Genomic DNA, 23,579 nt, shown 5'->3' with positions numbered 1-23,579 from the left:
TTGTATTTATAATATATGAATAATCAACGACTGATTATATTTTTAAGTTTTATTCTACCAACATTTTTATTCATGAAAATTTCAAGATAAAGATTAACCTAATGTCATCTTCCAGGTTATATTAGTATCAAGTTAGTATGAACGAAATCATCAAATAATTTATTTCATTTTGCGTGATTGTTTCTTTAACGTAAGTGGACCATAAAATTTTGGTTAGCGTGGGACACACCCTTTCCTTATCATTCGGTACTTATTATAAAACAAAGTGCTCCAACGCGTCTGTCTGTTCGCGACAAAAACGTCTGCAAGGATTATCACGCGGTTTTCACCAATAGATAGTGTGATTCCTGAGGAAGGTTTAGGTGTGTAATTATGTTTTTACCCGGACGTACCCGTAAGGCCTAACAAATAGTGAGAAAAATATAAACTTACGCATAGAAATCTTTATACGCAGCTCTTCTCGGTAGGCCAATGAAAAAATAGACACACGCTCCTCCTATGGCTGCTAAGGTAAATGCTTGAGCAATAACAGCCGTAGTTTGCGCCCAATGGAGGCCTCGCATGATAGGCTTGGCCCTGCAAGGGGGCATAGGAGGGGGCGGGGGACAGATTTGGGGGCATACCGGCCCAGGAGGAGGTGGGCACACTCTCTGGCTCAAATTTTGCTGAGAAGATAAAAACTAACTACTCTGTAAAATTATTGTACTCAACTATCACATCTTTACTAATATTGTAAATTCGAAGAAAGTGAGGTAATCCTTACATAATATAAAACAAAATCCTCTGCCGCGTCTGTCAGTCGGTTCGCGATAAACTCAAAAACTGCTGCACGGTTTTTTATACGGTTTTCACAAATAGATAGTGTAGTTCCTGAGGAAGGTTTAGCTGTATAATTTATTATATTTTTACCCGAGCGAAGCCGGGACGGTACGCTAGTCCTTTATAAAGTGTATTAGATTTGATTATCTCAATGTTTCCTATTCTAAGTTATACTGCCGTATTCAGTTTTTTTTGTGTGATTAATAAGAAAACAGGGTCATGGATCTTCTGAAGAAAATTCCGGTCTGTGCAGTAAGAGCATGCCCAAAAAGCGCTGCTAGATGTCGTCAAAGAGGATCGTAAACGTTTAAGTACTGCACAAGTCATGGTCTGATAACAAAAGATACCGAAGACCTAATTGGGAGAGAAAATGAAAAAGAGATCTCTCATCTCGCCTTTATCAGTTTCTTCCGGAGCCGATAAGCACCGTAGACCAAGGCCTGCATGTCTACTTTTCATCTCCACTTCGCACGGTCATCGGCATCCCCAGTTTTCAGACCATGAATTGTTATTCTTATAGCCTTCACAACGGTTTTACAAAGATCATTGACTGAGGAAAATATCAGGAAAATGTTCAAGAGAGTAAGATCATGTGACGAAGATCCATTGAATTTTAATTAAAAATTGAAAATAAAACTTACTCTCCGCGTTAAGGTTTTCGGTAAAAACTTATTCACATTATTACCCATTCTTTCGTTGTTATTTTTCTATAGTTTTTCACTATTTGTTCTGTCAATGGGATATTCAAGTTCTGAGCACAAGTGACAACCATTACATGACAGCTTAGCAAAATGACAGAATCACGGCAAAACCTCTTTTATTTGATTACCTTTAAGTTTAGGTCATGGATTTAGTAAGTATTTCGTACAATAATACCTACTAATTCCATGATTGACCCATGAGGTACCCTTTTTACCTTTTATGGCACAGATTTAAGAACAAATTAGTTGGTACTTGTATAAGTACCTACTAATTCATATTCTGTGTTTTATGGCTATAGATAAAAGAAACGGTACAAGGACGAGTTAGACCCGCGCACCGAGGTTTCCGTACAAATTTGTAAGTAATAAAATGTGTAAAGTGATGTTTCCCTACAAAAAAAATCAGACAGAGAGATCACTTCGGCAGGTCTTGAATAAATGTTCTTGTACAGCGACTGTGATATGAGCTCGAGAGTTTGCTTAATGCATTTATTGTACAGCAAATATGCCTCCCGATGCGCGACACAGAGATGACTTGTATTTAGAGCTCCCAAACGGATGAACCCATTTTTATCCAGTTTTAAAAATTACTTAGTCAAGCATGTTCATAGTCAGTCATTTAATTAACTTTGACCAAATAAAGCGTTGCTGATTTTAACTTTGATGCTAAAACCTTGAAGCATAGAATATTTTAATAATGAATTTAACTTTCAGGTCAGCTATGTCCTCGAATCAGCAGCCTATTTCTGTTTTATACCTATATAATAATAAATATGCGTTTGCGCACGTTTTATGTTCGTACGTGTAACCGTGTTCGAGTTGGAACTAATATTAACTCACGATTTTAATAATTCTTGGAATATTTTTCGGTGTAATATTTGTGCATAGTTTTTGCCTATAATTTATCTTATTTTTCAGATCAAAAGACTCAGACAGGCTGGAAGTAGTGTTGGAAACTTTCCCAAAAACTTTACACGTTGTATCAGACTTTATTTTCGTTCGTTCTTTACTATTTTGCCATTTACTCAAGTGGTTCTGCTTATTTATTGCAGTTCCTCATTAGCATATAACACATACATATTGGTCATGTATATGGTCATACGGTCTCTCAAGGATATAACCCATTTCTTAGGCGTGGAAATCTACTAAACTAAAACTACATAAAGAAATTCAATTAAAACGAACGAATATTTTCCACTCGTGCCGATCTTAGAATCATTCTCTTTATCCCAGGGAATATCATATCTTGGGAGATATTCTTATTAACTATCTAAAAGCAACGACGACGATGCTTGTTATCAAGTCGCGAGGCAAAGAGAACCTTTAAAAGGTTAGAATGCACTATATGCAAGCCATTAAAACCTTATTGCGTTGGCCACTTTACTTAAAATGGCTATTTAAGATTTATTTTAATACGGGCTCCCAACCAATAATAACCCTATTATAACCTTATTTTTAAACCCCGAGGACAGAAGGAAAGGAGTTATATTATTAACATGTCTGTATATCTGTATGTCTGTCTGTGCCACTGTAGCAGCGAAAGTGCTGGACCGATTTTGAACTAGTTTATATTTATTTTAAACAGAATTTAATCGAAGATCCTCTTAGCTATGTTTGCAAAATGTATGTTCAGCCATTTGGATACCAACAGCTTTTTTCCAGCAGATAGGAGGATGCCAGCAACATTAGATTCGGGTGTTTTGTTAGAGATCTACATAATATCAAAACTCACCGAAGGGCCTTTAAGTGTTGAATCTGTGTCCCTCAAAGGAGCGGACCATGTGCCGTGAATACCAAAAGGAGAAACAATACAATAATCATCAATCAAAAAAAGAGGGAAAATATTAAAAGTATTTATTAAGTAGGTACAGGAGTATAAGTACTACTTATTCCTAATAAGTAGTACTTATACTTCTGTACGTATGTTACGAGTATGTGTAATAAATAAGGGGATTGGTACGATGATTGTTTTTATAAATATTTAACAGAAATATTGAATATTTCTAAATTTGGTGCGGTTGGCGTGGTGATCATATCTCCATGACTTATTTTGAAGTTGTGAGATATAATCGGAAAACCTGATATTTTGTCGAAAATGGATTTTGAGATTTGGAGATAAAGACGGTAGGTATATGTCTTGACTTCTTGAGTAATTATTTCAAAAATATTAGTTATTATATACGACCCGTTCCATAAAATATTAGAGGAATACAAAAAAATATGCCCTATCGAAGATTTATATCGCGTCAATGGACAGAATATTTCAATTGGCTCAATTTATGTGTCATTAAAATTATTTTTTATTTTATTTTATGGTAAACATGTTGCTAGTTCGATTTTTATATACCCGTGGACGGCAAAACGTGTAAACCCTTTTTCTTTTAACACGAATTTGTATGTACTCATGTTTACTGCGAATAAAAATTCCTTTCTTAAAAAATTACTTTCTGTCTTCGTGTGGTTTCGTCCTAGAATAGGACCATATTGTGTGAGTGAAGACTTGACAGCGGATAGGCAGCAACAACGACATTCCCAAAGTCGGTTGACATCAGCGGCAAGTCTTTGCCCACGGGCCACGGGAGGATAAAGAGTTATCTCAGGCTTCGTGATATCATGGCCGCTCGATAAGTGAGTCTTAAAAGTGATCTTGATTTTATAGATCTAGTTCCTTAAGTAGTTATCTATGTAATTTAAATAGCGTAAGTAGATACTTAGCGATTTGTATGTATGTCTAAATCTGACGTGGGTGTGCGTTAAGTGTGAGGGTATCATCCTACAAACACTTGCGCAACTAATTTAATGAATAGTTGAATTTATGGCACAATCTGTACAGTCAACTGCACATGAAGTTAGCTAGCGTAGGCCGAATCGTCTATCGTCTAGCGATGGTGATAGCAGTAATTCTGCTTAAACTCATTATGTACATACTCAGTGCAGGATTTCTTGATTTTTACGGGTAGTATTCGTACTGGTGACTGCTTAATAGCCTTTTAGCTCAGGGTTTCCTAAACTATGGGCCAATACTCGATCCATAGTTTGGGAAACCCTAAGTAAGTGACCCCACGAATAAAACTTGGCTTAATTTTTGAAATGTGCACATTAGTAACGGTGTAATTTCTGTTTAATTTCATAAATTTTAAATAGTCTCGGAATTCATCACAAATACGAGATTTAGAATCGAAAATGACTGGCTAGAAGTTGGTCCTAAGATGAGTCGTATTCCAGATAACTTTAGGAAGCACTGACCTAGCTCATCTGTAGAAATAAATGTATCCTTTACAATGTACTTCACTCACAATGATTATAAAACTATTTTTATCAATGTTTTAACTTACTAGAACGCAGATGTAATAATGCTTGCTACTCTGTAGCTATTTTTGTCATACCTGAAAAGAAATTTAAATTCGATTAACGAAACACAATACTTATATAAACATAACATGTTTGGCATTTTGACTGGTTTTTAGGTTAATAATGATAGATTTAAGTTAAATTGTGTAAGCTTCGTACTGATATTATTAAATTTTTTTACAGAACTTGTTTTGTTTGTTGTTTTGTTTTTTACAATGTTTCTCTCACGATTTTGCGTCGAAGTCATCGTATATACATTATACATGAGTATACATACGTACAGTATCTATATAGAAGTATCACGTTTGCCTGTATGAACGCGACAAAACCAAAATCTACCGGACGGATTTTGTACGGTTTTTACCAGTTGTTTAATTCCTGTGGAAGATGTACTACCTAATTGAATATGGTTTTCCCCAAGGGATGCCGAAATGGGTTAGTATATGTACAGATATTGTCTTTGCCCGTTTGCCGATGTTATTTAAAAATTAAGTATTTGGCGACCTCGAATCTCATACTTCTCGATTTGGTCGTTAACGTACCTACTATTACAGTCGACATAACATCAGACTACCCAAGAAATATTAATATTCTATGAAAGGATGTGCGGTTGACTGTATTCTGTATTAGTCCGCACACAACACAAAAGTTTTTTTTATTGAATGACAGAACTTCTGTGGCTTATATTTACAGCTAATCATTAAAATATGATTTAGTAGTAGAAGACGCAGCCCTAAATCAGAAAATTATTTGTTTGAGTAAAATAATAACTAAGGGTGAGTTGCACTAGTCAACCTTGACTTTAACCTGCGCGCTGACGTTTAAACACATGCTCGCTGATGTTTTGTAAGCAGGTTAAAGTTAACGTCAGAGACGTTGCAACCCACTCTATGAATAAATGAACAAAACATAAACAATTGTACTAACAACACAACGAAAGTCACAATCCTTTGGGTTAATTACGAAACAAAAGTTAGGGGTGCGTAGGTTGTAGTATCGAAAACTCTTGCTATGTTTTCGTATCACGATGACCTTTATTCCAAAGGCGTAAGGTCTAACAGAAAATAAAAATAAACAAGTGATATTTACAACTAGCCCACGCCTGCAGCAAGTTGGCAATGTAAAAGTAGATAGGTGTGGGCGCAGCCTACATGATCAATAAAAAATATGACCTAGCCAAAAACATTTAGCAGTGACGTAACATTTAAAATTTTGACAGTTCAGCTACTTATCACTAACTAGAAAGTTCTGAAATAAATCCAAATGTAAAAAAAATCAAACATCAAACCATTTAGAAATTAGGCCTTCACAGGCACTTTTTCACGTCATATTCTAAATTAAATGATATTTACCAAAGCTACAAACTACTAGCATTTCGGAACGACCACTGCTGAGAAGAAATGGCGAAAGAAACTCATTGAAACAGTGTTGGTCCCTATTAAACAAATAAATACACCATAAATTTTTCTTCCATCCATCTGTCTACCGTCCGTCCAATCAATTTGGATTATTTGTAAATAAAAATCATAATTATGTACTTATTTTGTACTCAAAGTATACACAACCGACCATTACCTATTAATATTTTTTCTAGATCAAAGTGCTTCGGTTGCCATCTAAATATACAATGATAGGCGATCCTGTAATAACATATAAACCTACCAGTAACATGGCGTTTGTAAACATAACATATTATATCGTTTACCCGACCTTCCACTTCCCATGTCCTGTAAACCAATAATCTCAAGGCTAAAAATCTATCGATATTGCCACAAGGGCACCGTTGTCAATCGATGCTCAAATAAATCGCTAAAATCAATAATTTTATCGGCTGAGAGTATACCGTGTAACCGAGAGGATGTAACATGAGTTTGCACATGAATATTGGCTTAACAATATTTATGGATAAAGTAAGGTCAGATTATGTAAACATTATATAAGTATATTTGATTATTCTTTATTTTTTAGGCCAAGGATTAGGTTTTAGTCCAACTCCTTGTGTTCTTAATACCCACTGAAAATTTTATCCATATTTTCAGGGCATTGCATTCTAAAGTACAAATAAAAATTATGCCTACTTACTGCTAACTCATTAGCATACAACATAACTGAAAATATATATTTTCTAGAGATGGAACGAAAACTTTTACTAAATATAAAGTAAAAACAAAACTAAAATGACAAAATTATCATCATATCTGTCAGTTAATCTTATAATGATATTTTTATCTACTACATATACAAAATTAAATTATAAACTATTAGTAGGATACATGTACAGTCAACAACACATCAAGTTACCCTGCATGAAACTCTATGGCGCGGTAATAGCGTAATGCAATGAATTTTGGTAAGTTGATGTGCTGGTGACTGTACATAAATGTATTATTTACAAAAATAATATTTTTGACACAAGATCTTATTGTCTAGAGATATTTTGTGGCAAAAAGTCATGTCTACGCAGTCGATGGCAGCCGATCCTATATCATGATAATGCATTATCATGGAAACTGAACGGACATGGATAACTTAACTTTGCAGGACAAGTCGAAATACCTATGTGAAATTTACCGTGCAATATTGCAATATGTGATCAACATACGGATGGGACAAATAAAAGAGAATAAAAGTTTTTTTTTCTTTTAAGTGTCATGGCTCCATCGTTCGCCAAACGATGATTTTGCCAACGTCAAAATCAAATCAAAATCAAATCATTTATTCAGAAATTAGGCCTTCACAGGCACTTTTTCACAAGGTCGAGATTGACATGGAACGAAATTTTTTCATGGATTTAATAAGTACTTCTTACGAAGTACTTACTAATTATATGGTTATATTATCAATGTAACAAACCAAAGCATAGATAAAGCAAATCAGCGTTGACATTGACTGCATATTAAGATTTTTTTAATACTGACCGGATATAAGCGTAGGTGACTAGACATTGCATCTTTATTACACTAGTAGGTATTTGTGACATTTCCTGTTTTTATGCATTAGTTCAGGTGGGCATGAGGATGTGGTCTTCTATAAGTGTATCTGTTTCCTGAATTAAAAAAAAAATGTCGCAATAATCTGAATGTTCAAGCATGTGTGATTGTTGGAACAAATTCTAACAGCCATATAGGGACGGCCGCGCGTTTTGCGATCGCCATAAAAGTAGAACTAAAAATACTTGATAATGAAGGAAAAAATAATCAAAGTTAGTAAAAGTTTTAGATTATAAAAATTGTATGAAATATATTCTCGTTTTGAATATTTTAAAAATAAATTAGTAGTGTTTGAATCTTTTGTAAATTTTGCAAAGAAGGCAATTAAAACTAATTATATTCAATCGTAAAATACTTGACAATATGTATACACATTTTACCGTATGTGTCACGATCATCAACCATTTTAAGTCCCCACAAAAGCGACCGCCTGCTTGATGTCAACGTTATTAGGGAATGCTATTATTATTTATTGGCCAGTTCCGATCCAATCACCAATATAGTAGAACACTTAAAATATAGTAGGCGCGATCGTCGGTTTTGTAGTATAATAATTCAAAAGTTACACTCAGTCTAAATATTTGAACTGAGGAGCCATGGCGTATCTGGAAACGTCGTGTCAGCTACAATATCATACCAAATAATTCCACCACGATGTTTCCTAATACGCCCTGGCTCCTCAGGTCAAACAGTTCAAACATTTAGACTTAGGAGCTACCTTCATGTTCATGTAACTTTTGAATTATTATACTACAAAACCGAGGATCGCGCCTACAATATTTTTAAGTGTTCTACAATATAAATATAGTAATTCCGATATGATACGAAAAATGGCAATCCTAAATTCATACGGACATCAACCACCTAGTGATATCCAGGAGAGGTCCTATTTTAGGACGGGGATCTCGCGACACAATAAGCACCAGAATTAATATAAATATAATCCCGCTTCAGGCCAGTAGTGTGCAGTTGTCAGCGGGTTTGCTTGACACACGCCTCGGTAGAAGCTGAACAAAGGCCCAGCTCACTCGCCCCACACTTTGCCCCGCGTAGGCGTGTGAGAGTACGGCCCAAGGGAATAATAAGAGGTCTTATGTAATGTGATCGTAGGTACGTATCTCCTGTTAGTAAATACTAATACATAATTATGTATCAATGCATATCATGTAAGAATCGATATATTAGTTAGGATAGAATCTTTTTTTCTTATCGAGTGTGTTATCGATGACACGGTACGTGAGATTTTAGTCAACTCGCCTAACGGCTTTTGACATGACTTACCTATATGAATATCGCCATATCGTGGCAATAGTCGTATACACACTAGTGAACTAAAATAGTCAGCTAGTGTGCTAACTCTATAATCATTTGAGGGATTAATGCCTTAAAAGTTGATAAGCAACAATATCATTTCCAAAGAGAGTGGAAGACAAACAGCCGGTCGCAAAATCACACCTGAAACATTTAAGATTTTTTAAACTGATCCTAGGCTTACGGGCATCTTTACCAAGACTCTAAGAACACTTTCTGAGGAGTGTCCCATGATACGGTTTCATTAGATTTAGTTTCTGCCTGATGATTGATCTGTTTATTTTTAATCAAATCCGCTGTCGCGTATAACATGGACTCGTCATTTACGTTATCCAGGGGGGGGGGTCAGGTTATAAATTTTGTAAAGAAAGCCCCGTGGGCTGGCGCGTGCGCCACGTTACGAAACACAACAAATGGGATGCTTAACTTGTGATAAAGAAAGGGCTTTCAATGTCGCCAGGCCAATATTTTTATGACATGGAGCCTTAATGAAGTATTATCGGGTTAGGCCATGTTAGCTACACCCACTCGATATTGTTTTTTAATATTAGGTACTTGGTTAAATATATTGATGATGAAAATTATAATTTAAGTACGAAGAGACATCGCTGGCTTGGAGTATATGAGAATTACATTTCATTTATATAAATTAATATTTTTCACTGCCAAAATTCATGCAATGTACATATTTGGATTTGATGAAAATGAGATAAAACAAAAAAATACTTGTATTATAAAATTAAATTTGTTTTGTTCTCCCATATAAATTGGCCGATCGTCTGTTCGGACTTGGAAAATAAAAAAAAAAATTGACAGATGTTATGTTTCCAACATTGATTACTAGTGGCCCGCCCCGGCATCGCTCGGATAAAACTATAATAAATTATAACACCTAAACCTTCCCCTCAGGAGTCACATATTGGAGTAATCCGTGCGGTTCTATTCATAAATACCTTGCATAAGCCGTAAGACGATAGAAGAACAGAAAGTCTATAGCACATTTTTTGCTGTTGTTCTGAGATGATATAATTTAAGAAGTTACCTAACTGAATTGGTACCTTGTTGAATACAATACCTTAATTTTCTATTAAGCAAAATGCACCGGATGTACCCATGACTGTATTCTACTCAGCCTTTGACACAGGTACACTATCAAATCCACATCGCCCCCGCTTGACAGCCAAAAAGCCATTTAAGTATTGAATAAATACTCCTACATACGAAATTGTGTGCAACGTAGAACAAAACGGCAAGATAGATAGAACATCAAATTGTTCAAAGCTGGGGAAGTAAAACACAACTTTTAAAATATGTCGGTTAATATTGCATTGCTCAACCGCATGTAGGCTGTCGCTGAGCGATCTTCGCGCCTAGTTTTCGATTTAACGAACCACTAAATTTAAACTCTAAATACATTGAGATACGATCTATATTTTGAATATCAGGTGTTGTAAATGGTACTGTGGCTCTGTCGTAATCGACGCGTGCCGTGGTCTCCGAAAATCAAAATTGATTGCTTATGCAAGACTTTGTAAATTGAACTTTCGTGCATTGCATTTTGGAGCAGATTCGTGTAGCGGTGTGAAAGTGTATATAAGGCAATTTATTTCTATGTGGGAAGGAATGACGTCATTAATGTTGTAGAGCCTTTCGACAAATCTGATGGATTCCGTCTATCGCAGCTGTAGACGCCTAAATGCCTAATTACACAAATCTCACTTAAAACTTAGAACCATCATTAATAGGAATATAACACTTTTTAATACTTTACTAACCTCAGTTCATAACCGGCCGAATATAAATCTATAAAAAATCTTTTCGGTTTAAAGTCTGTTGTAAACACGAACCTTCAGTGCTAATCCATTCGTTAAACGGGTACAGAACAGTAAACATTGGACGCAATTTGCAGTCTATTAAATTAATTTATGGCTGCATTGTGTACAACGACCAGAGGCTGTTTGTCCACGGCGCCCGTCTGCCCGGATCCGTCAGTTACATTTTCTAAAAGTCCGTCAGTCTGTATGAACACCATAAACTCAAAAACAATTAAACAATTTTTTGCACGATTTTCACCAATAAGTGATTCTTGAAGGTTTTGGTGTATTAGGATATTTTTTTAAATTAAGATTTTACCCGAGCTAAGCCGGAATGGGAACGGAACCCCTACAATTTTATAAATTAGGTACTTTACCATAAACTTTTGTTCACGCGGTCCGTCAAAAGTTCGTACGTTCAACTATAGTTGCGTGCACAAAATTTGCAAAGATACATATAGGCCGCCACGCACGTCTGATTTTTTATCGGATGACGGATTTACCGGCGAGATTGAAGCCGTGGACAAAAGGCCTTAGTATTTTGCCCAGGATACTACCTAACTATGCTTCGTACACAAATTCATTGTTTTTTGAGCTATCGGCTTATTGAACTTCATCTTAGGTCTTTCGTAAAACAGCGAGGATATTTAAGAATGTGTCCAGATACTTGAGTTGTTTGTGATTAGCATCGTTGAAGAATGACCTTATTCTTTAGATATTTGTATGTACTATTTTCTTTGCATTGAGCAGCCAAATATATTTTTTTATTTCATCTCAAATCTTCTAGCGGATGATCTCAACCTTAGCTACTGAATCGTGACAAAAACAGCGACAGCGAAAATAATCATGACGGACGAAACAGTTGAGTTGTGTTAAACCTGGCGTTGGGCAAAACGGCTGAGAACTGAAATCGCTCCAATGCCTCAGGGATAGCGCAAGAGAAATATCTAGATGCCGCAGGGTTGAGATGATACAGCCGTGAGAATACCAAAGATGTCCTAGGGCCAGCAGTGTGGTGTGCATCGTTCAATCCTACAAAATGAGAAACCGTGAAAAAGAATAAATTATATGTACTTGAGAGCTATATTCTATTCTATATCAACTTACAGCTGTAAAGTCAACATCAACAGCTATCTATTAATGTAAATTCAATCTTATTATGGCGTCATAGAGAGATGCTGGGTAATTTGCCATGAATCGACTGTACCTACTCATTACACTTTTTTAAAATCTTTTTTTAGTAAACCTTTGCTGAAATCACTATATAGGCACTATAAAGGCAACCAATACTTACTTAGTCATATTCAAATATTAACTGATTAAAACTAAATTATAATGCCAGTTGAATCTTGTATTTAAAACAAAATATTAATTTAAATATCGAATAAATCCGTGAGTAGAAATCGCGGGCGTTTAACCAACGTGAGTTGTAAACACTCATAGCCGAGCTCGTGAAGGCAATCCACTCTTACATCCCTTTCTAACTTGTGTTTAAGACCTACAACCGTCTCGTTCCCTCCCGCGGCAACCTCCAGGAGGGATTCCGAGAAGTTTCAACGTTCCCTAGATAGATTATATCAGACAGAGGTTGTTTAAGTGTCAGTATAGCGTTTTATTTGTTTTTGAAACGAATTCATGTAACTTTTGGGATCATATTTTGGTGTCTTACCAAATACAATATTTGAGTAGTTATATTTTGAAGGCAAACACGCTGGACGATCAACCTTCCTCGTATAATTAAATTGATAAGCAAAATTTAAAAAATCGACAATAACCCTATATTGTCATTTTACCTGAAATTATAAAATAAAATAAATAAATATATTAGGACCAATCACACAGATTGAGCTAGCCCCAAAGTAAGTTCTAGACTTGTGTTATGGGATACTAAGTCAACGATACTATATTTTATAACATATACATATATAGACAAACCTCCAAGACCCGGGCCAATCAGAAAAAGATCATTTTCCATCATGATCCGACCGGGGATCGAACCCAGGACTTTTACAGAACCCAGGAAAGTACTTTACCACTTTACACCGAGGTCGTCGAATTATGTGGTAGGCCTTTGGAATTTAAATAGAACAGGATAATAAATCTTTATACTGTTTCAATAGTTACACTCTTTATATACCAAATGTCATGGAAATCCAACCAGTATTTTTTCCATGAAAGAACAACAAATATTCTAATATTCTTCCTAATTCTATATATATGATTTTTTGCTTTCTTTATCATTAAAAAAATTGTATACTGTCTATGAAGTAAAATGTCTAAATTGTTAAATGGCTTCTCAGATTACATTTAGATTAAAAATTATAGCATGAAATAGCTCATTCGTATTTTAATTTGTCTATGACACAAAATCACTTAATTTGAGACAATTTGGTCTGCAGATAGGCACTAACAGTTTATACCCAGACAGTCGCATTATACGTCTTGCAAATAGGTCGTTAAAATTTAAAAACTATTCACTTATCTGACCATATTTACATTGTCAACAAGTACGTAATGACCCAAAATGTAATTCTTACTATGTTTGAAGTACGATTAACTGGACTAAGATTATGGAGTCGTTGACACTGATAACGACGATCAACACGACGGGTAATGTTGCAAAAGTTTGTTTAGATAATACCAGAGATGCCTCCATAGTAAAATCAGAGAAAAACTTAACACAAGGCTTCATAATAATGAAATTCTCTAATTCGCCGAGGCTTAAGTATATTCAGACAATTAAGTACATTATACCCTACTAATCTTTATTGCTACTGGACGGATATAACCTGGAATCACACATAGGGTTATCTCAAAACTCCCACGGGAGCAGTTAGTTGTTATACCTATATGAAAACCAATCGCAGAATATTAGAAGAAAAACTAAAAAATTATGTACCTTGTTGCGCATATTCTGGTTTGGGCAGATGTCGGTGACAACAGATTCATGTGCCTAAAAGTTAGTGACATTTAAGAAAAATAACAAAAACCATTAATCCAAACATTATTCTCATACAATTTCTTTTTATAATATTAGTATAATGTTATCTCGATTGCTGTTTTTAAACAAATTATAAATGGTTTGCGTGTAGCAAGTTATTATGCCTCGTCTATAGGCCTTTCGATGTACATTACTTGTTTTTCCTTGCATTGATACAAAGCTCACATCAAAACTGAGCAATGTATAACTGGGGCATTAATTTGCAAAACTTGTAAGGCCCGTGCCAAATCGCTGGAGGCAAAATATTTAGGTATACACATTAAAACAAAATCTAAACACAACCATATTATTTTGAATATCCATTCCCCGCAACTGTTATATAAAGTGTTTAAATTCATACTAATATTATAAATGCGAATTGTCTGTCTGTTTGACGGCTAGACCGCTGGACCAATTTTGATGAAATTGTGTATCTATATAGTTAAAGACCACCGTCCAAACATGGCTACTACGTTTAGATATTAACTCCTACGGGAATGGTCGAACAACACCAGCAAAGTCAGATGAATTTTTTTCTAATTAAGAGTAATTAAAAATAAAAATTACGCATGATACTGGCCGAACTTTCTCTTTGAATAGACTTTGCTATATATTTTTAGGATATTTAGGGGTTGCGGCTGCCCCCCCTTGCCCCCCTCGGTGACGCCCATGAGTACAAATGAGAATACTTCTAAGAATCATAAACTAGATTAGAGGGTACACAGATCCTGGAGTGTGAAACAGGTTGAAACACATTAAAATTGTAGAAAATTATGAAGCTACACGTCCAGTTTCGGTGTATTCGTAGAAACAGCTCGAGAACATTCTATAAACTAGTTTCCACTGGCCGTATTGCATCTAGTTATTGCAGTTACCTATTTCTATGGGAAATATGTAGTGAAATTTAAAAAGCATCAAGTACGCCTATTCGTAATCATTTACATCTGTCACCTGTTTTGTTTTCGAGTGCTGATTTATAATCACCCATGGATTTAGTAAATACTTCGACGGAGTACCTACTAATTTCATGTAATCACTCTAATGCTTTCCTGTCGTCTTCGAATCAGAAAATTTCGTAGGTATAGGGTGGCCATCTTTACTTGTCTGTACCGATGCAGAACGTTAATAATATTCAAATTGTACAGTGATAAAATGTAGATTCTTCGTAAAAAAGACGGGAGCAGTGTGTTTATTATGATAATAACTGATCGAAGCGTTTGAATCTTCGTGTTTATCGAACAGATACCTGGTAATATTAAAATGTCGATTATGGCGCCAGATATCTTAATGTCGTCTTCCTGTGATAGATATACTTTTTCACATAAATATTTTAGGTTATTTACAATCATACATAATCAAAGGTTGTTTAAAATATAATAATAATGAATGTTTGCATTCTTCAATCTCTAAAGTAATTTCAAAGTAGTATTTGGTCAAACAATCGGGAAATGTGTATCATGTGGTTACGGTTCAAGTTCCACAGTTATTAGATTACACTGAATTACGTGACAATTTAGCTAAGCATATATCTGGAGTATCTGAATATATTTTTGTAGAAATGACGCCATGGCTTCTGCCATTGCACCTTCGAAATGTCTTTTGTGGTCTCGTGAAGTTTTGATGTCATTAGCTAGATACATTATCGGCCATATTGATTTATTCGCAGCAGATCGAAAACATAGTCCCGAATAGGTATACCACATCAAATTAATTATTGAGAAAATAGGTGTTGACGGCACAACTGATAAACATACATACAGATTAACAACAAATGTTCACATAATGATTTAATTTTAAAAAATATCAAACTCATAACCTATCAGAAAGACGAATCTACTATCGCTGCAGAAGATGACATATTACAGCTTTTAGTGGAGACACGCCGCTGGATCCAATGTCCTGCATATTTGCATAAGCTAAGTGATACCTGAATGTTTATCTACAGATAAAAATGTCGGCAACGAGGAAAACACGACTTTATATACACTTGATTAACATAAATACCGCTTCAAATAAATCTGTACTCTGCGTAGCGACGAATATAAATAAGTTTCAATGTTATTATTTGGTAACGTGACATGATCATTATTGAGACAATTAAAGTGAGTTTCTGGTCTTCTATAATGTATCCTACTAATGTTATAAATGCGCAAGTTTGTGAGGATGTATATTTATGTGTATGTTTGTTACCATTTCACGCAAAATCTGCCGGAAGGATTGTTACTAAATTAGGTACACGGGTAGAATATAACCTGAAATAAGTAAAAAATGGCGGTAAAGTTTGTATGAAAAATAACGAAAATTTTTACTGATCTACTTGAAAATTGACATAAATGCTATGCAACAAAAATAATGAAACCATTGTTTCAGGATTTCTTAAATTTTCACCTTTAGGGTAGTTATATGAAGGTGAAAAGAAATAACGAATAATCCCATTCAAAATTTCGTCAACTAAAGATATGAGTCACGGTGTTACTGTTGATGGTTCGAGTTCCTGAACTTCAATTTTTTTGAATTAAATCTGATTATATACGGTGATTTCTGAGGAAGATTTATTATGATTTTACCCGTAGTTATACTCGAGCGAAGCCGGCACGGGCTGCTAGTTGTACTATATTCCACATGCCGAGTTTTAAATGCTATATTTTCCGTTAGCTTCTTTAGTAAACACAAAATAATCGCGTTTTCCGTCCACGCGCTGTAGATAACCGTCCAGAAGAGTCGATCGTTGTTAAGCACCGCATGTCAAGTTATCCTGCATGCGGCCCTCTATGCGGCGGCGCGACGGTAATAAAGGTGAGTTTGCAATAAATTCGGGTAGCTTTACATGCGGTCGACTGTACAGTCGCACACACACTCCCAAAGACAGGAAGTTCACGGCCGTACAGCAGAACCAGTTAACATAATATTTCTCACTTTCTATCATTGTCTCGTATGCCGCGGATCCGGAAATGCCCACCTACACGTTTGCCGTAATGATGTCATCATACTAAACGTAAAAAATACAAATAAATACGTTAACTGTATTATTAAACAGCCAGTCTTATTAAAAAGAGTAGCGGGTCTATCTATATTCCCTTATTCGAATTTAAAAAGTAAGTACTATTTAATAATTATTATTTCTTCCCACAAATATTACAAATGCATTTAAGGAAATCATTATCATATCGAGTGTGTTATTGTTAACACTGGTGGCAGATTTAATTCAAGTCGCCTAAAGGCATCTGACATGACTTTTTACGGCTACTTACCGCCATCTAGTGGCAGGTAGTCGCATATACACTATTTAAGGCAATTAATTTGGTTTCTGTAACGAAACGAAATTAAAAATTTCAATTCAAAATTTAAAATAGTTATTTGAAAAGCCACTTTCCTCTAACTTTCCTTAAATTCAAACTGAATAAGGATTGACTATAAAATGATTCGAACGGAGTGTACGTACAAAAGCTAACATTAAGTAATATAGAGTATGCAGCCAGTATTTAAAATTTTAAAAAAGGAACTCGAGAGCGAGACTTCAGATAGTTCTGATAGCGCGGTCGTGGCCGCCGCGCCGCCGTCGCCGTCGACGTCGTGCGCTGGGTATCGCCACATCTCTCTTGCTCGGAGTGCACGACTCAAGCAGAGATGGGTTTCCGTCTGGGCGTAAACTGGGTGTAAACATTCTTGCCCGGCCGTTCTCTCATATTTTCCCATGTACCCGGTGGCTTTTGGGGCTGCGACGCTGCAAAGGCCGCGATTAGCGCAGAAAACCTTAAAATATAGATTCAGCTGACTCATGAGCTACATAGTCTGTGACCCACGCTAATTGGAGAAAACTAAGTTTTGAGTTTTTCATAGAGCCTTTAAATATTAATAATGCATTCGTGTTGGAAGCATTAAGTCTCGGGAGCCGTAGGTCATTACTCGTCTAATTAGGCAGCTTATACTAAACGTCGGGTCTCTGTTTCTCGACTACAAGTGAAATTCCTCGAGTGTTTGACGCTCGGTTGGTTAGCAGAGCACGAGCCTAGCTGCTCCATGCTAACATGAATATTGAAGTTGTCTATGGAACTTTATGGTTTAAGCCATTTAAGGTTCCAGACGTCAAGTTCTATATTTAAAATAAATAGACAAAATATAAAAACCCAATTAGTAATAATGTTGTACAAAACACGATTCAACCCAACATTCGAAAATCAAAACGGATTTTGCTTCTTCAAAACGATAATCATTGGGACTATTCCTTTTTTAAATAGGTTAGTATATAAAAATAAGAAAAATATTACTCGTACATACCCTTGTCTAATTTTCAAAAGGCCAGATTAGCTTAGTGTAAGCTTCAGGGAGGAATATTTTGACAGAAATAGTAAACCTGACACTGCACAATTACGACAATTTACGATTGGAAAAAAGTAGCCTTTTAAAATATGCTTTAGATGTAAATAATGCTAAAAATAGCTAATGATATTTTGTCACGTCATAAACAACACAAGTCGCTGAAATACTTTAATCAAACATTTTTAGAATTTGATATGTTTGAAAGCGCCCTTATTATTTTAGTTATAATACATATTGTTAAGTCATTGTAATATTATTTCGACTTAAGTTAAAATACCCTTCTTATAATAACACACTACAGATGTATCTTCTTTAGATAGAAATACAATTAAAAGTCCAAATAACAAATCAAGATTATGTAGATCATAATCATGATTGAACACTATACTTTCGGTTATAAGGTTCATTTTTGTGAAACTACTATGGATAAAAGGGTCTTTTGTTCGGGCCGCTATGGGTAATTATGATTCGAATTTCAAATTTAAAAAAATCCAGTCCTGCAGGCGTCAAATTTGCGCAATTGTGATAGCCTTGTCTTGTTGTGGCCACCCCTGCTGTAGTGGTGTGTAGCCTTGAGGGAATTTTAAATGGACATCTCTCGTAAATACTGACGAACCAGACTGTTCTCTTTGTCACCTCTATGAGACTCCATACTTCTCTCGATCTCTTTCTGAAATGAAAAGTAGCTATTTCCACCAGTGGTGAACGGAGTGTGAAGACAGGGTTGTCACACTGTATATCTCTCGGTTTTATTTCCTTTCGGTTATAAATCTATGGCTTAAACATAACAAAGCCGACCTAATCATCCTGACTGAAAGAGAGGACGACTTTTGACCCCATATAAGTATAAATTCTGTACCGTAAATCTACTAATTTAATACATGCGAGAGTCGGTCTGTCTGTGCTATCTACGTATATATAACGTAGACCCGAGGTTATACATGGACTATTATTTTTCAGATTTCTTTTCTACCCCTAGTAGTAATGAGAGAACCGACACCCGTTACATTTTGCCGCGGGCGAAGCTACGGGCAACAGCTATTTCACTATAATTTAAATACCAAGAGTCTGACAATTAACTCACAGCAAGATGCTGAGATACAGTTAATTAAATGTTACGAATCTTCGTAATAGCCACAGGGGTCCGTGCTCCGAGAAACCTCGGCGGGTTTTATTTTATCCCATTTTAATACCAAATTAATTAAAGGTGTCAGCTATCTTGGATAACATCCAATAAAATTCGTCCTTCACAGGCACTTTTTCACATAATATTTGTCAAAGTTACAAATTACAAACAATATTATGATTTCGGAACGTCCAATACTGAAAAGAAATATCGAAAGTAACTTATCAGAGTTGGTCCCTATCATGTCAGATGGGCTTACAGTGATTATAATTTTTCATATATATATTTTGTCTATTACTAGGACTTAGGAGGATACCTATACCTATAGGTATCCTGTGACGGTTGGCCAGCCCAGACAATATCATTGACGTCGTATCTATTTTAATAACACTTCCATATGTGTTATTATTATAAAAAAAGCATATCATAAAAGTTTAAATTATTATTGAGGTCCAGTTTTTATTTTAAATGGGAATTTGCTCAGTGAAGTGTGGCAAGAAAACGAAACAACACAAATCTTTCATTATTTTTGGTATAAGAAATTTTTTTTTTAAGTACTAATAATATTATTTTTCGCTAATCCATACTTTCGCATCTCTAATATTAACATGGAGATAGATCAAAAAGGGCGACCTTAAACGAGTAGTGGAAAACTGAGCAGCCTGAGGGTCGGGTAAAAGCGGTCTTTTATTTTTACGGCCACCTCGGCCGAACAAATTGGTAATGGCCGAGCAAGGGTCTCGCTCTCGCTTGCGCCCGCCTTTTTTGTTCGTTTTCTTGTAGGGACGACCTCGGGCGGACCATGGTGAAGGTCGTTGTATGCATGTTAGACTCGTCTCTTCACAACTCCTTCAAAATAGAAACACGTCTTTTTTTCACATTGAAAGACAGACAAAGATTGTTTATTTGCAAAAACGTGAGATTACATCATTTATTGTGGTGGTTTTTAACGTTTTGATTTTCGCGTTCTCGGTTCAATTTGGAAATGTGATCCTGCGAAGTCGGGTTTATATGTCCCCGATGTTGCGACGGCGCAAGTACAAAAATTGTACTGATGAAGTTGCTATAGTCAACTTTAACGTTAACTTTGATCTGCGTGCCGTCGCCGCCTTAGATACTTGTGCCTTTGCGTATTTTTGCAGAGGTTAAAATTATCGTCAAAGTTGACTGATGCAACCGACCCTTAGTATTTCCATCAAACCCTTGAGCACCTGTAATCTGTGCTTAAGTACTTAAGCATAAAGGGTCGTATCAAAGCGATAACGATTATGTTAACTAAAGTGGGCTCGTGTGAGCAAAGAACCATTTTTTGTTTATTAATCAGAGGCCTGATATTTTTGGTACCTATATGGGACACAAATTTTTATAGGTAAGTAGTATAATATTTCGTAACATAAGGCACGTAAAATCTGTGAAAGTGCAGTATTAAGAGTCACTGCCTGTGTGTGTGGTCATAATAATGTTCCATTATAGTCAGACCCTCTGAAAGTATTGTTGCATTAGAGTCCAGCAATAAATGGACAGTAGGTGAGGGACAAAACAAAATTGTTGACTTCAGACAGGAAAATGATATTTAGAGTAACGTTCTAGATTATAATCAAGGGTAAAATAAATAGAGTTATTACGTAAGTGTAGGCGCGTAATGAGACATTAAACGTAGTAGCTACGTTTGTTTATGTAATTATTTAAATTAGTATATTTTATATACTTCTCAATACTTTAGTAAGTACTTAGCTTTACATACGCCATTTCCTTATATTAATATATTTTTAATTTCAATAAGTTTTATGTCTTAGAATAATTGAACCGTTCAAAATGATTACATACTGGATTCTAAATTGAACAAAATCATCGTTTAAAATTCTTATTTAAAAAAATCTCTTTATTATTAGAATTAGCAATTATTTATTTAATTAGCAACTTATTTATCTATATGTAACTAAATTGTTTATGCCACTAATAAATTTATTGCCAATTTTAATAATAAAAATAAGTAAAGTACTTAATCAGGTCATTTCAAAATTTAGCAATTAAGTACATGAACTTAAAAATGGTAATATTAAATTGCGATGCACATAAAATTCAAAAGTAACCGTTTCGCGCGTTGTCTTTTTCGCAACTAAGTACGCGCTGGAAAATTTCGGACGCCATCTTGAAAATCGGGTTGTGGACTTGCGTCTGCAGCGCCCTCTACACTCATAAAACCTACGTGGCGTACGTAGCATACGATAGCCGCGTACAAAACTTATTTGATCGGTCGTTCAACCATGTCGATGCTGCGTCCCTCTTTTGACTATACGCTCATCTCTTTTTCTCGTACCGTTAAAGTGGTATGCCTGAGTTATGGCATTCCAAAGTTACCACCTCCACTCGGAGGCTGCGCTGACCCGCACGTAATAGCGTGAGTTACATGTGGTTTAGCCTTCCTTATTCTTCGAATATGTTTCTTATTGCTTATTAGGTGTGAACGCCCTCTAGGATTAGAAAATTAATTGAAGAGTTCGGGTTGCTGCGGGCGATGGAATGGAATGTAATTGAACTTTTTTAGATTTCAGCATTGATCGTTTTTGCCATTTTTTGCCCAATATACCTACTCAAGCATTTTGTATAATGGCTCGATATGATATGACCGTAGAAAATTCCTCTGGAATCTTCCCAACAGCATGATTAGTGTTGATAACTTGCGAACATACGAGAGTTTAGAATACACATGGCCTCGCTCAAACTGCGTTAATCTTTGGGATTTGTAGGTACGTAAACAGGTGAATTTTACAATTTTTTACATTACGTAACAACGTAACGTAGCTAAAGATGAATACACACTGGCTTCACTAATATTATAAGGAGGAATAGTTCAAAGTGTAGTAGAATCTTCTAAGTACTTAACCAATTTCCGAAATGGTTTCATCTAGTAGGGAGCTATATTATTCCTGACTGATATGGTACTTACTTTTTATTCTGATATTCACGGAAGCGAAGCCACGGTACGAAGCTAATAAACACCATCTCCTAACATTCATCTCCTTCCATTTTTATTATGTTACCCGAAAAAGACTAAAATGCGTATGTAGGTGGTTAATAAATTTATAAGTACATAATTTTGTTATTTATAACCATAAATGGTCAGAAGGTAGAACGGAGCATCTAGGAGTTAGTCACTCGTGCCGATTCCATATTCATTATCATCAGATACGGAATGGATTTTAAATCTTAAGAGCCTATTTATTGAATTGATAATACATTAGTTAGCGCTCCCACAAAATGTCTGATGTCATGGAAGCTGCAACAGAGCTTGCAGCTATGCAAATGATGTCATGTATTTTCCGAAGTGTGCGCATGTTGTTTTCAAATGTTTTCCAAAATTGTCGGAATTCCAAAAAAAAACTAAATTTAAGTACCTACTTCAATAATTTATCTAATGATACGAATGATTGAATTTTTTAACACAAATAAATAGGTAGGTGCTTCTTTTTTTGCTACCACAAAAAAAGAAGCACCTACCTAGGCAAATCCATTACAATCTTACGTAATGGATTTGCCTAGGTAGGTGTTATTAAATACACAATAATAAACGAAACAAAATTCTTTTTAATAATAGAATTTATCATTTGCATTTCACTTGTACATTTTAGTCACTAGCGCCATCTTTTACTGAGGTTGAGTATTAACTTCAAAGTTGACTGCGCCCTCTAGCGAAATAAATGGAGACTAAGAAGTTTTTAACTTCGGAAAAGACTCGGGGCACAGAAACTAGATGGCGTTGTTAAAAATTATGAACGGATTAATTCTGTTTTCGCATTTTATATTATAGATGTCGTTAATCTAAGATGTTAATCTAATGCAAGTAGATTTTGTTCAACCAAATGCTACTCAAAAATAGCCCAATTACTGCTACTACTAGAAGAAGATATAAAAACACTATCGACCATGATAGTGGCGAGTGCATGCTGGTTTTGCTTGCCTACGTACCTACCTACTTACAAAGCTTAGCTACATATCAAGCAATATATTCGATTCATTAGAGTACCAAGTTCTGTATGTCTGGCATAAATCTCTTCTCTAGAGCCATGTCCCATTGCTCGCACGCACTTGACCAATTGGGATAGATACGCAAAAATTAAATTAGGGAGATTTCACGTACGTCGACATAAACTCACGTCAATGTCA

The 23,579-nt window shown here is 35.5% G+C and overlaps 1 protein-coding gene and 1 long non-coding RNA gene across 2 annotated transcripts in view; both read right to left on the bottom strand.

Moving 5' to 3' along the window:
- Positions 1 to 23,579, bottom strand: part of Egfr (Epidermal growth factor receptor) — a 101,443-nt gene that overhangs the window by 39,985 nt on the left and 37,879 nt on the right. The window lies entirely within an intron of this gene.
- Positions 573 to 6,032, bottom strand: LOC135310052 (uncharacterized). The gene is made up of 3 exons (XR_010370334.1): positions 5,799 to 6,032; positions 4,856 to 4,906; positions 573 to 680 (listed from the first exon to the last, which is right to left on the bottom strand). It is a non-coding gene; the product is annotated as an uncharacterized LOC135310052 (long non-coding RNA).

The sequence above is a fragment of the Plodia interpunctella genome, chromosome Z, assembly GCF_027563975.2.
Source record: "Plodia interpunctella isolate USDA-ARS_2022_Savannah chromosome Z, ilPloInte3.2, whole genome shotgun sequence".
NCBI lineage: Eukaryota > Metazoa > Arthropoda > Insecta > Lepidoptera > Pyralidae > Plodia > Plodia interpunctella.
The sequence above is the reverse complement of the archived record's forward strand: the minus strand, read 5'-3'. Positions and strand labels throughout refer to the sequence as shown.